Source organism: Candoia aspera, chromosome 2 (genome assembly GCF_035149785.1).
Source record: "Candoia aspera isolate rCanAsp1 chromosome 2, rCanAsp1.hap2, whole genome shotgun sequence".
Classification (NCBI taxonomy): domain Eukaryota; kingdom Metazoa; phylum Chordata; class Lepidosauria; order Squamata; family Boidae; genus Candoia; species Candoia aspera.
The window spans coordinates 243,927,852-243,942,669 of NC_086154.1; positions in this window are offsets into that span (position 1 = coordinate 243,927,852).

Here is a 14,818-nt window from a genome sequence, read left to right on the forward strand (position 1 = left end):
GGCTTATTCTGCAACAAGTGTTCCTTGCATGAAGCTCAGCTCCTGGTGACTGTACAGATCCACATTATTGATTGCTTGCATTTTTGTATACCACACTAGATATCAACAGAACTCTGAGCAGTGTACAACAGAATACACACACACACACACACCCATATACATACAGTATACGAGCACACACACGCACTAACATACAGTATATATATACACACACACAACATGAATATGAAAGTAATTGTCAGTTTCTTCTGAGTTGCCTTTTTCCCCCAGCCTAATGTACAGCCTGTTAGCCCTGCAAGGTAGTCCAAATAAGAAGCACACCCAGGAGTACTAGCTCTAACTTTATTGTAAGGTTACATTAACAGAATCTTGCAATAAGCTACATAATGCAGCCATGTGTAGAGAAACTTCATTTTATTTATTGATTTCTCCCCTCCTCTCCTTTTACTCTCCGGAAAACCAGGGAGGATCCCTCCTGAAACATTTCCCATGCCCTTCCTCCTTCTGTGGGCTGAGATCTTTTACACGCTGATTGTCCAGTCTGAGGCTCTCCCTCCTGTCTCCCAAGGTCATTCCCACATACCATTACACAGCCCTGGGATTTCTTGGTGAACCCCACTGAATGCTAATCATGATCCAGACCTGCTTAGTGTTTTCAAGATCAGCCCAATTAGATGATTTTTATTAATTTTTTTCACAAAACTTTGACAATGTCTCTTATTTAAGTTTAATGGACTAAGAGTTAATCATACACTAATAAGCTTCATAGTATCATTAATCCTCCCCTCTTCAATGTCATGTCTTGTGAAGGGAATTCCCTTGTGATCCTTTGATATTTCCAACAAAACTGCTGTAAGTATTATAAGTCATTAATGTATTTTTTTCATAAAATTGCTGCATATAAAAATTATTACTGTATCTCCATCTAAATGTCAGAATCAATGGCTTTATTAATGTCTTCTCTTTAATCTACCATATATAAGTTTTTTCTAACCTATTCCATTTACCAATGGAAGTTTAGGAAAATTGTGTTTGTTATTGCTTCATTTCAGTATAATTAATTTTCTGAGTTGGTGATAGTATATTCTTTTTGAATGTATGATTTAATCTATAAGAAATGAAACAATTCATTATTTGTTAATGATACAATATTTTCATACACTTAAATACAGGTTCTACTTAATAATTTTTGAAGCTTTTTAGTTGAAGTTGAAATCATAATTTTGAAGCCTTCCAGTTGAAGTTACATCATGTAATTTCTTGCAGTGATTCCCTATTTTTAACAAATTATATTGCATGATTTCTAGAAACCGCTAAGTTGTCCACAGTTCATAAGATGGCAGAGAGAGCTGGAGAGCTTTCTATCATTTGAATCCAAAGCTCCTTCTTGCTTGCCTCCTGCCCCACTTCATTTCACCCTTTTCTGAGAAGTCCCAACATTTATAATGTCCTGAATTTGCAAAGAATTAGCACTGGAGTTTGACATGGAAGGAACCAATAGCAAAAGTTCTCCTTGAAGGTCTGAGCATGGTCTCTGATCCCAGAAAGGATAATTTGATATATGCTATGATCTTTAGTGGCTGTTCCAAGATGATAGGATTGCAAACTTTGAACCATCCGGAAAGGGCTAATGCAATTAATTAAATTCAGAATTTGGATCAACCAAGATGAACTCAGAAAGAAAATGAAAAGCCCAATTCATAAAACGTATTAATAATTACTAGACATAGTGGCACATAAAAGGAGAATTAGATGATTGAGCAGAAACATATTGAGACAAGAAAGTCTTCAAGACAGATAGGAAGCGACAATGAGCTCTTGAGAAAGGGAATACCAAAAGGTAAAGACCAGAACTGAAAAGGGTCTTTCATTTGTGATTCAACTGATTTTAACATGCATCATGTTAACTCTATGGTATAAATTGCATTCTCTGTTGGAACAGAGGGAAGATCTGACTTTAAACACCTTCATAGTGTCATAGTGTTGTCATAGTGTTAAAAGATCTGCTACCAGAGCTCTCACTGCAGAAAAAGCAAAGGACAAAAGGAAGCATCTTCAGAATCACGGAGCCATAGAATTTGAAAGGACCATTTAGGCCATAGTCCAACTCCATACTCCTGCAGGAATCCACAAGGAAGCATCCTTAATGGATAACTGTTCAGGTCTGGTGAATCCAAAGGTTCACAATTCCCAGGACATAATTCCCAAAATATAGAAAAGTGTTCTAGTTCTGGCACTGGTGGGTGGATTGTTCATCCTGTTTCAGGGCTAGCGATCACAATGTCAGGGGATAGTAAATGAAGAAAAAAATGAAAGTGGTATTTCCCCCTCCACTGCCTTTATAGCTGCATGTTATATCTACTTATCTACAGTAAAGCCCACTTAACTCTGAGATTTTCCTCTGATGGATGTATAAAGGATTGTACTTTTCATAATTTTAACTGTCAAGCAATGTTCCTATTGATAAACTATTTTTTTCTACTTTTTATTATGAAGCTTTCTTTAAGGATATAAATAGAAAATTTCTCATAGTTATTTTTATACATCTTTATCACTTTTTTTGGATAACTGGATGAATTCTTTATAACTGTCTAATTTCATTGATAAAACACTTTTCACTATCTTTGATCATTCATATATGTCTCAATCATTTAGTGTAATCAATTTTTGAGTCCAGCTATCTGCCCATGTTTTACAACTTGTTTGTAAATCAGCTGTTCCATTCATATATACATGTACTCATGGAGCAGTGTTTCTCAACCTTAGCAACTTTAAGATGTATGGACTTTAACTCTGCTATAGAGTATAACCAGCACCTGTTCAAACCAAAATACTATGTACTCCAAGTATATTTTCACAGTAAAAATTCACAAGAAACCAATTTTTAAAAAAGCCGTAGCAAAAAGTAACTAGGGTATAATTCTTAAACACTGGATTTAAAAAAATTATGTACAAAAGAAAAGGTTGTAAAGTGAGCTTCAAATTAAGGTACGCATAGGGGAAAGTTAGGGAGAGAGATAAATTATTCTGATAAATGTTGCTTGAATCCAGTGATAACCCAACCCAAAAAACTGGCATAAAGAATATATTGCCCTTGAAAACTAGAATTCAACTAACTTGATTGGTTTACCTCTCACAAATATTCTGTTTTTATTTATTTATCATATTTTTATTACCGCCCATCTCCCCCACTCGGGGGACCCTGGGTGGTTCACAATAAAACAATTTAAAATTCAATAAAATCAGAATAATATCGATAATAAATATACTGTAAATATAAAATATAATGAAATCCAAGTAACGGCAGATCTAATTCCACCCAAAGGGGCAAGACTGATTCCGGGAGGACTAGGGAACCAAGCAGCCCCAAGAATAGCTCTTCCTCTCCCCATTCCAAGCATGGTAACAAAACCAGGTCTTCAGCTGTTTTCTGAAGTCCAGGAGGGAGGAGGCTAACCTCACTTCTGGGGGAAGGATGTTCCAAAGGACGGGAGCTGCTGCAGAGAAGTCTCGCCTCCTGGACCCCGCCAGATGGAACTCTCTACAGACGGGGTCTGTAGCATGCCCTCTCTGCATGACCGGATGGGCCGGGTAGATGTAACGGGGATGAGACGGTCCCTTAGGTAACCTGGACCCGTGCCATCTAGGGCTTTAAAGGTGATAACCAACTCCTTGAATTGGACTCGGAAGCAAACTGGCACCCAATGCTTTTGGCTTAACGTTATAACAGAGCAGTAATTGTATTGTACAACTGTACAATTGTACAATGCAATTTCTACATTGATCAGAAGAGGTCACCTTCTTACCATAATTCAGAGCTAACTATGCCTAACCCCTCCCCTCTTCCACTTTCTTTTGCAGCCTTGAGCAAATTGTCTCCCTTTCTTTCTAACATTAGGTGGGTTAGAAATATCAAATAGATACTACAACTGAATACCTGGAGCTGGAATGATGCATGATGAAGTTTTTGTGTGCTGCAACCTGATCCTCTTAGTAATGATGTTTTCACAAGATCATGGGAAAACGAAGTGCACGGATGCCATTCTATGTGATAATTGAATTGTGTGAAAAGGTTCTGGTGTGCTCCAGAATTTAGTTTGATAATGACAGAGAAGTCTCCCAAGAGAAGATCTTGCTGGTGCAGAGAACTAATCGGAACCACTGAGGTCTTCCCCATAAGACAGGCTACTCCAGGAGCAGAAACATAGTTCCCATTCTCAGTGGTAATTCTACCAACTTCACAGACAGACTTTTAGAGGTCAGTTTCATTGGTCCTCATAGGATCAGGAGGAAAACAGCTACTTGAAAGACTTTCCAATGAAAATACGTCTTGTCACAATTTGCCAGGCATGGAGGGTGGGGGGTTCACAATGATTTTTGGAAGATGCATGAAGTAGAACTGATTATGGCAATGGTCGGAAATCTTTTTCAGCCAGTGAGAACACCTGGAATTTTGGAAAGCATGTTGTGGGGATGCTACAAGATGGCTTCTTTTGGAGACTTAATGTCCAGTTGGGTTTTATGGTTATTGTCTGGGCCTTAAATACCATTAGGTACCTCACATGAATATAAAATATAGGATAGTGATGATATATAGCTTATATAACAATGTAGGATATTTGAACTGCTTCTCTCAACTGTGTGTATGTGCTCCAATGTGATGGGATGGGAGGAAAGAGATAGACAAAACATTTGGAGTTGTGATGCTGCACCAGTAGTAGCTGCAGGGGATGGTGTTGGACAATTCATGCATGTAACACAATAGGTGTTACAGTGGATGGAAGTTTTGGGGTTGTGTAAGAGAAAACCAAAACTCTTTCTTAAAAAAAATTCATTTTTAAGCACTCATACTTTAATTAGTTTTCATTTTTAAAAAACGCTATCCTTTAGATTGATCAAAAGGGTTGAAATTAAGTACAGTGTAATTCTAGATATCTATCAGAACTGTCCCAATCTGAAAACTTTTAATTGATACTTAATTGTCCATTGTTTTTAGTATTGATGCTTATTATGTCCATGTTTTTTTATTGTTTTGGTTTCATTTTAAAAATGCTGTAAGCCATCTTGAGTTCTTGCCAGAGAGCATAAAGGTGAGGTATGAATCAAGTAAATAATTATTCACAATATCCTGTGTCAGTTCGACTTCGTCTGCAGCCAATAAACCTCTCATTATCCCTCTGTATCTACACTGCCACTGGTTTCTTCTTGACCTCAGATGGCAGATTCTTCAAACAAGATTACTCCCTAAATCCTATTAAGTTCACCTGCAAGGATGGCTCCAGAAAAATTAGTCTATCAGAGCAAAAGATAAGAATAAAGATTTAATCCATATAAGTTGGAAGTTGAAATGTTCTGTGTGTGCATGTGAAGGTTTTCTGAAAGTGGGAACCTAACTTGAGCAGTGAGAATTAATGAACCACATTTTATAAGGGTATTTACTGTATTTATAGGAAATGCATATAAGGATAGGCAAAAACTAGCATCCAGCTAGCTACATCCTACCAGGAGGAGTGTCATGGACTCTCTGCATGTGTTCCTGGGAAGAAAGGGAGAAAGATTAGCAATCTCTTAGAAGATTGTAGCAGAGTGATAGACAAAAGGGACACAGTATAAACCTTTACATTGTATCTACTACATCCTACTGATCCTTGTGGTCAGTAGGTCATGAGATGCTAAAGAATCAGTGCATTGGATTTAAATTTCTAACAATATAGATCTTAATAGTCTGTGAGTTGAAGTTGGAGAAAGATATGGGGCAATGGAAAATAGTATAAGGAACACAGCCTACACCCTCTTAATTCTTGTTTGAATCAATTAGAAGTATACAGTTTTCAGCTTTAACAAATAAACATTGCAGCTCTGTAATAATTTTGGAGCCAGTCATATGCACAGTTGCTTTTTAGGACTCGGTAAAGCTTCATTGGTGATTTTCTTTAACAAAGCTTCAAGAGAAACACCCTTCAAAGCTGTTTCAAGAAGCATTGCATACTCCACTCTAAACTTCCGTGTTCATTCATTTTGCACAGCTTATGGAGTCCCCTTGTACAAACAATAGCCAGAAGAGTATTATGCACACTCTACTAGTACTAAAGATGCCAGGAGAGGTTCTAAAAGTAACACAAGATGCCTTGAAAGTGCGAACAATGTCACTTCTACAATGCAAACGAGGTCAAAGACTTGAAATGAGTGCCCTGCACCCTGTAGATTTTTTTTTAGGTTGATGGGGACAAGAGGGGAGAGCTTTGACTTCTTTTTTTAAGTAAACATTTTTTTCCACTTAAACCCTAAGATTTATTTTCCAAAGGTATTGTTGCTAGGGAAACAGGATGGGTTAAATAATTTCATCCAGTAGAGAATAAATCATACGTACTTTGATTCATGAAGACAGTGGGGTTTGGAAGGCAAAATTTGGTTACATAACTGCAAACTTTTATTTCCTTTTTAAAAACAACCTAGCCTAGCTTTTCCTTTAAAAAATTCCATGCTACAGAATTTCTGCAAGATGTCCATTGGCCTTTACTTGGCTTTGGTGATTAGTTTAGCCCATAGTTAATGAAGCAGACACTGTACAAAGAATCCCCTGAGCAACCTTGAAGGGGAACTTTTGTCCGAGAGCAACTCACCACAGTCCTTTGTCATTTTAGAATAAGTCATTAATTTTAGCTGACAGACCTTAAGGCGGTATAGGAATTTCTGTACATCCTGTTAAGCTACCATCCTCTGCTGACTTAAGCAACAAAATCATTTTAATTTCTGCTGTCTTATCCCATTTGCACAGAAGTTCAAAACAATGTGTGAGAGTCCCTGAGGATTGCTTTCCACAGAGAGAGAGAGGGAGAGGGAGGGAGGGAGAGAGAGAGAGAGGGAGAGAAGACCTGCAATCTTGCAACCATGTGTGCACAGAATTTCCAAAATGATTTACTCTGGTGAGCCCATAAATATTTTATATCTCTTGCTGGGCAATTATAGAAAAGGAGAGGGAAATATCAAACTGGTAATTATTTATTTAAAGGATACTGAAGTTACCAGGTGTTTGAATCGTCTTTGTTAAACCTGACCATCCTTTCGGCTCCTGGAAAACAAGTAACTGAACAATGATTAAAACGGGTGGGTAGGTATGTTCCTATCATGGAAGAAAGCACTTTTGCTGGTTGGATCCTCTTCAAATCTTCCCCCTCCAACAGATGACAGATATGAAATGCCACAACCAATCAGAGACAAACATGGCCCTTCAAACTTCCCTAAACTCTTTTAACTTTGCATGGTCCAAAATGTCCTTCTTTTAAAAGGGGAGCCTAATCATTCATGTGGCCCTTCCATCATAAAAGGAAAATAAAACTGTCTTCTTTACCAATAATGCATTCAGTAGGGAGCTCCAGGCAGCCCTGACTTTCTGTTCCCACTTAGAAATATAAGTGTATTTAATGAAGCTTCTGGAATAAGTATGGCAGAGTCAGACTGAAGAGGACTGTCCCTGAGAAATAAGGGTTGAAGCAGCTCCTCATGGGACAACCACCCTTTTTTTTTGCCATAAGTTCTCCCTGTATAGCTGGCTCCCCTCTCACATGGATCAGGTACTGCAACTAACCTGCAGGGCTGGGTGCTGCCCAGTAAAATAAAGGAGCACTGGCCACTTTACCAGGCAGAGCCACTAACAAGCCTCTTATGCTGAGTCCTTGAGGAGGACTTCAGTCCTGTAAAGCACCTCCTCCCCACATAGATCAGCTAGCTTAGGAGTACATTTTGACAAACAGTCTCCTCACTTAGGGAGAACAATTAGGGGTTGTTTTCCTGCTGGTAGGTGACAGCAAGGAATCCACCAACTGCTTTCCTTAAACTGTTCCACATTAAATCTATAAGAATAGCACCAGTCATTGCAATGAGTGACTTCTCAGTAATGTCAGCCTTCCCAGGTAGACCAGACAGGAAACACAACCAGATGAGCTAATTCTACTTTATTGTAAGGCTACATTAACAGAATCTTGCAAGTCTGAAAATACAAATCTCCTGCAGTCTCCTTTATAGCTTGAGAAACTAGGGAGGGTCCCTTCTGAGCCTCCTTCTCCACCCATTATGCAGCTGTGGGCTATGCTGTCTCTTATCTGACCGTTCCCAGGCAGCATCTCTTTGCCTTATCTCCCAAGATCTTTCCCACATACCATTACAGTAATAAGAAGAGGGCAAAGTATGCCAGCATACTTTTTGCTGCCTCACAGGAGAAAGGCTCATAAATCCAGGCCTGAGGAAGTACCCTAAAGCTGTTTCCCTAATGCTTAGTCAATTAATCATGCAAGATTTAAATGATCAGATGATGATGATGACGACGATGATGATGATGTAGGTGCTGCCCAACTCCATATTGACTTTGGGTGGCTCACAGTATAAAAAAAACACAATAACAAATATACAATTGAAATATAAAACATTAAACAAGATGGTAGATCCAGCCAACAACACTGGGAGAACAGCCAGATCTTTAAGGCCATCCAGAATGCTATCAGGGTGGGAGTCGCCTGGATTTCAGGGTGAACTTCATTCCAGAAGGCAGGTGCTGTGACAGAGAAGGCACACTTCTGAGATCCTGATAGATGTACTCTTAATCAAAGGAACTTGGAGCACACCTGTCAAATTGCACCTGCGAGAGGTGCTACAGGAGACAGGCAGTCCCTCAGGCAACCAGACCCTATACCATGTAGGGCTTTATAGGTCATAACCAGCACCAGAAGCAAACTGGCAAGAATGCAGTTTGCAAAGCAGAGGTGTCACATGCCCACACCATTACATTCTGGACTGCAACTGCCTTTAGTTGAAGCTTCTGAATGGTCTTCAAGGGCAGTCCCACACTGCAGCAATCAAGCTGTGATGTGACTAGAGCATGTGTGACTTCTGAAGGGCTTCCCAGTCTAGTAAAGGGCACAACTGACACACCAGATGAACCTGTGTGTAAATGTGGTTTATCTCTATGCGTCTATTGATGGCTGATTTGTCTGAGTGTCTAGCTTCCAGGAATTCCCTGGCATTTTTGGATTTAGCTCAGTCTAGGATGCTCACAGTTTCCAGTTGAAACTAAGGTTGAGTCTATCCATGTGTTGTGAGATTAAGGAGCTTTCACCATGCCTTCTGACTGAATCTCACAAAGGAAACAAAAAGACCAGAACACATACTCTCCAGCAGCCAACACCCAGATAAGCAGGGATTAACACCAAACCATCAAGCAGAAAACAATACCCTGATCAAGAAATTACCAAGGAGAAAACAACACCCCCACCAACACTGGCAGGGCAAGCCACTGTATATAAACAGGGAACAAACCCCACACTCACTTGCACTGCTGAGGTTATCTAGTTGGGTAATGAAATGTCTGTGAGCAAAAAAACAAGCTTAGAGAGCACCAAGGATTCAATAGTTCAACCCTGAACTACATATATTTTCTCCTATTGGACCCTCAATTTTCCCTATTACTTCTCCTGGAAATTCCCTCTGGGCACATTAATCGTCTCTCTTAAAAATAACATCCAATTAGAAAAGGTTGTCATTTCTTCACTGAGATCTGGGACGAGAGTAGAACTGTTTCATGCTCACATTTTTAAATTATCCCACCCATTTTGAAATTACATTTGAAAGCTTTACATGCCTTGAATAAAACGAAATTGTAATATGTATAACAGGATGAATAAAAAGCAACAGCTTTCTAAGGGATTTCTTTTCTTTCCTTTTGCCTTGAGTGAAGAAAAAAGAAGCCATCTCTTCTAATCTAATACATTTTCCAACCTGGACACCTGAGGGCAGTAAATCTTCACTCTTTGCCAGTCTCATTCTTCCTACTGATTCTTTCAAAGTAGGGATGATTGATGATGTACCAGTACAATGAACAAAATAAGAAATAATTTTTGCTTGGGGATAAAGTAACATAGAGTTTCAAAATGTTGTAAAATTAGGCCTAACAGACCAAATTTTTGCAATTGCTGTTTTAAACTGATCTTTGGTATTTCTCTGGCGTAGTAATTAAAAGAACTAGGCTAAAAACCAAGAGATGGTAAATCAGTGCTTCCCAAACTTCTTCCTTCATTACCCAAAACCGCTTATCAGAAAGTCCTTTTTACCCAATGTAGGTTAAACACTTTAAGTCAATTTAAATGTCCCTGTTGTGATTGGGTAATGGGTTTGTGTATCGTTACCCAAAGAAAAACCACTTTAACCCAATTTTGGGTAATTTACCCCAGTTTGGGAAGCACATTGGGAAGTGCTGGTCCATGGAAGCTAGCTGGAGAACTTTGGGCCAGTCCCTCTCTCTCAGTCCTAGGAAAAAGGCAAGGGCAAACCACTTCTTAAATCTTTACATAAACTCATTTTTACAGTATCTTAATAAAAGTAAATTCCATCCTCATGAATTAGCTGATAGATATTTTTCAGTTCTCCTGTATGCTGGCATGGTTATTCTCTCACTGTCTGTGATAAGGATGTGAAGGGCTTTAAAATCTTTTGTTCAATACTGTGAAGAAGAAAAACTGATGATAAATGACCAGAATAAAAAAGTTATTTAGCAAGATACCTGATGTCAACAACTGCTTTATTAATAATAGTTACAAAATAGAGTGAGTTAAAGGTTACCTTAAATGTCACCTGGGAATCACCCTTCAGTCATCAGGGCTCGGGGTCCATACCTGGCTATGTATGGCTATGTCCATATTGTCCTTTTATTTCTCTAAAGGTATGTTGTAGCAAACTAAGAATGGAGGATCTCTCCTAGGATTTTGTGAACAAATTCAGGGCCAAGCTCAGTTAACCCTGCCCTCTGCTGCTCCTCTACATAATCCCACCAGACCTGAAGAGACTATAGATTGGTTGATTATGTGCTATCAAGTTGGTGTTGACTCTTAGTATGTGCCTTCCAGTCAATATTGACTCCTGGCGACTGCCTGGACTAGTCCCTGCTGCTTTCTTGGCAAGATTTCAGAAGTGGTTTGCCATTGCCTCCCTCCTAGGGCTGAGAGAGAGGGACTGGCCCAAGGTCACCCAGCTGGGTTCATTCTAAGGCAGGCCTAAAACTCATGGTCTCCCACATTCTAGCCTGGTGCCTTTAAGCACTACACCAAATTGGCTTTCGTGACTCTTAGCAACCACATAGATTTTCTCCATGAAGAGACAGTTCCTGCTCCAAAACAAAGCCCTCTCAGATCAGGTCAGAAGTATGTCTCACCCAGAAGAAACTGACAAAAGATGGCAAAGACTGTTGTGCTCCATCTTTTGCATCCACAACAGGCAGACATTGTATTCCAGCTGCCTTATAATTATTTCAGGCAAAAGTAATCACACAGTTACTGTATGGTACTCAATTAGGGCCTTATACCAATCCAATTATAGCAGACGAGGTACAGTCTAAGTTTCTAAGATCAATGCAGCTTTAAGAGTAGAATTAGGAACCATAAGGATGGAAACTAGGATCTGGATTGCCATTTTTAACTATGAGTTGAAATTAATGCTTACCCCGGTGGGGCTGATATCTCTTGATAAGCAATGATTACTTCCAATCTACTTGGAAGACAAGTATTGGACAAAAATTGGCTGTATATGGCTTCACTGGCAAGACAATGTAGAAAATCAGATACAGTCAGGCAAAATGGGGAGAGGAGGATTCTTGGCACAGGTTGGCAGCAAGATGTTAGCATGCACCAAGGCAACGTAAGTCTTGGAATTTCACCTTTACTACTAAGTCAGCAACTTACTGCCAATCTTTAACAAATCATAGACATTGCAGAGCATTTGCCCTAGCTAGGTTTGATGCACTGCCCTCAGCAGCTATTGATGGTAAATATCAAAATATTCCTTTCCATGAATGCATTTTAATTTTCAGCTCAGCTGACATCATCAGAACCACAAAAACATGAACTGCTTTGCATATGAAAGTGCAGGTTACTTAGGGATGAGAGTTGATGAAGAGCATCTTAATCATCATAATAATTAAACCTTAAAAAAAAGAGCTAAAATTAAACATGTAAGGCATTTCCTCTTCATCTGCATGATAGCAGACAGGTTAACAGCACTGGGAATCAACAAGTGTTCATGTCAAGTAGTCATCAAAGGCACAAGAGTCCAGATCAAAATAAAAAAGGGCCACTTTGCCAGCCCCTGATTACAGAAACAAAGAATAAGGAAAGGGTTGGGAAATCAAATGATTGGTACAATTTAAAATAAGGTATTTCAAGCTGCGGTTTTTTAAAACTTCATTTCCATAATGCCTGAAATTGATATTTCAGATGCAATGCCAACCTCTGAGACAGGCATAGATATTACCCATATTTTGTCACTGAAACAGCGTGCTATGAAATGTTTGCCATCAGTATAATGTTAAGGTCAGAGATTTCTGCAGACCTCCTCATATACAATGCAGTGAAAGCCAGAAATGTCTGGCATGTACAGAGCTAAGATTAATGAATCCAGAAAATTCAATGTTGTAACTCAGGTAGTCACATCACAAGATGAACGATAAATACAGAGATTTAGTCATTTGAAAAAAAATGGCCAGACCAAGAGTGATTGGCCCTGAAGCAACTTTTCACAGACATTATGAAAAGGGTATATAACAAAGTAACTTTACTCCAGGTGAAATAATTTGTTTGCTAACCGAAATTCACATGTAGATATTCAGAAGAATGCCAACTAGATTAAAGAGAGCAGGAGAGACACAATTCAGAACTTTCTGCAGAGATTCCGAAAATACAAATATGTATGCATCCCCCTGCTAATGTGGGGTGGGAATTCCATACCCAGAATCTGTTTGAGGACAGAATTTGTTGTCTTTGACGTATGTCTCTAATCTAAGAATATGTCTGTGTAGAAGCTTTAGCTGGATCAAGGCTTATGTATTTACAGTTCCTGTCTCCACTTTGTTTATTTATACAAATTTAGAGGCCACCCAGCTCCCAACAACTCTGGGTGGCTTAGTATTTAAAAAAAAATTAAAAAATTAAAAAATAAGAAAAAGTGAAATAATCATAGAAATCATAGGTGGCCTGAAGACAAACTTACAAACAAAAAAGTCATCCAACAGGGGCTCAACCATCAGTCTGCCCCAAGGTCCAGGAGAATAACCAGGTCTTTAGCAGCTTCCTGAGTGTCATCAGGGTGGAGCCATCTGGATCTCTGGGGGGATATTATTCCAGAGGACTGATGCTGCAACAGGGCAGGCACACCTCATGGTTCCCATTAGATGACAATGTCTATTCTATGGGATCCAGAGCATGCCTCTTCTGCCTGATCTCACCAGATGGACAGAATCAATTGGAGACAGGCTCTCAATAATTGTTCATAATCTGTTCAAGAAAGGGTATGGACTTTAACCCTAACCCTCTATACTGCTTTACCCAAAGTTATATTCCTTTGGGAGCAATCTGTTGGGTGATACATAATGGACAAGCCTACAAGCAGTAAGTAGGATCAGAACCAAAGCTTGGTGAAACAATGACAACTTTTTCTGGATCCTGTTTCTTCCAAGCTTCAAGCTGCAAGGAAGGGATAGGCCATAAGATACCACAAGATAAACTTGTCCCTCAGGATGCTCTCTACCCATGTTTGGGGATGCTTTTAGGCCCCATACATTTCTACAAATAAGTATGATGCTAGGCAGAACTTCGCTTTGCAACATGCCACCTTCCTTTCTCTCCCTCCCTCCCTTCCTCTAGTGTGTTGTTTATTATTAAAAGGATCTCCTTTAAAAAGTCAGGAGGGACAGGGGTATAAACAGAGATAGCCAGAGGTGTATTCATGTTTTTTCTTTCTTTATTTTACAGCTTCTGTAGCCCATACAGCTCAAAAGACTCTAGTTCCCAAGGACTCAGATGCCTGGGCAAAGAAAAAAGTAGCCCAGTAGTTCCTTTGAGGGCATCCTAAGGGCCATAGGATGGGTTGGCAAGGGATGAGTTGGCAGAAACCCTTCCTCAGAGATCCTTTCCCTTGTCCTTGTTGTTGTTTATTCGTTTAGTCGCTTCCGACTCTTCGTGACTTCATGGACCAGCCCACGCCAGAGCTTCCTGTCGGTCGTCAACACCCCCAGCTCCCTCAGGGACAATTCCGTCACCTCTAGAATATCATCCATCCACCTTGCCCTTGGTCGGCCCCTCTTCCTTTTGCCTTCCACTCTCCCCAGCATCAGCATCCTCTCCAGGATGTCCTGTCTTCTCATTATGTGGCCAAAGTATTTCAGTTTGGCTTTTAATATCATTCCCTCAAGTGAGCAGTCTGGCTTGATTTCCTGGAGGATGGACTGGTTTGATCTTCTTGCAGTCCAAGGCACTCTCAGAATTTTCCTCCAACACCACAGTTCAAAAGCATCTATCTTCCTTCGCTCAGCCTTCCTTATGGTCTAGCTCTCGCAGCCATATGCTACTACGGGGAACACCATTGCTTTAACTATGCGGACCTTTGTTGTCAGTGTGATGTCTCTGCTCTTAACTATTTTATCGAGATTTTTCATTGCTCTTCTTCCAAGGATTAAGCGTCTTCTGATTTCCTGACTGCAGTCAGCATCTGCAGTAATCTTCGCACCTAGGAATACAAAGTCTTTCACTGCTTCTACATTTTCTCCCTCTATTTGCCAGTTATCAATCAAGCTGGTTGCCATAATCTTGGTTTTTTTGAGGTTTAGCTGCAAACCAGCTTTTGCACTTTCTTCTTTCACCTTCATCATAAGGCTCCTCAGTTCCTCTTCGCTTTCAGCCATCAAAGTGGTATCATCTGCATATCTGAGATTGTTAATGTTTCTTCCAGAGATTTTAACTCCAGCCTTGGATTCCTCAAGGCCAGCTTGTCGCATGATGTG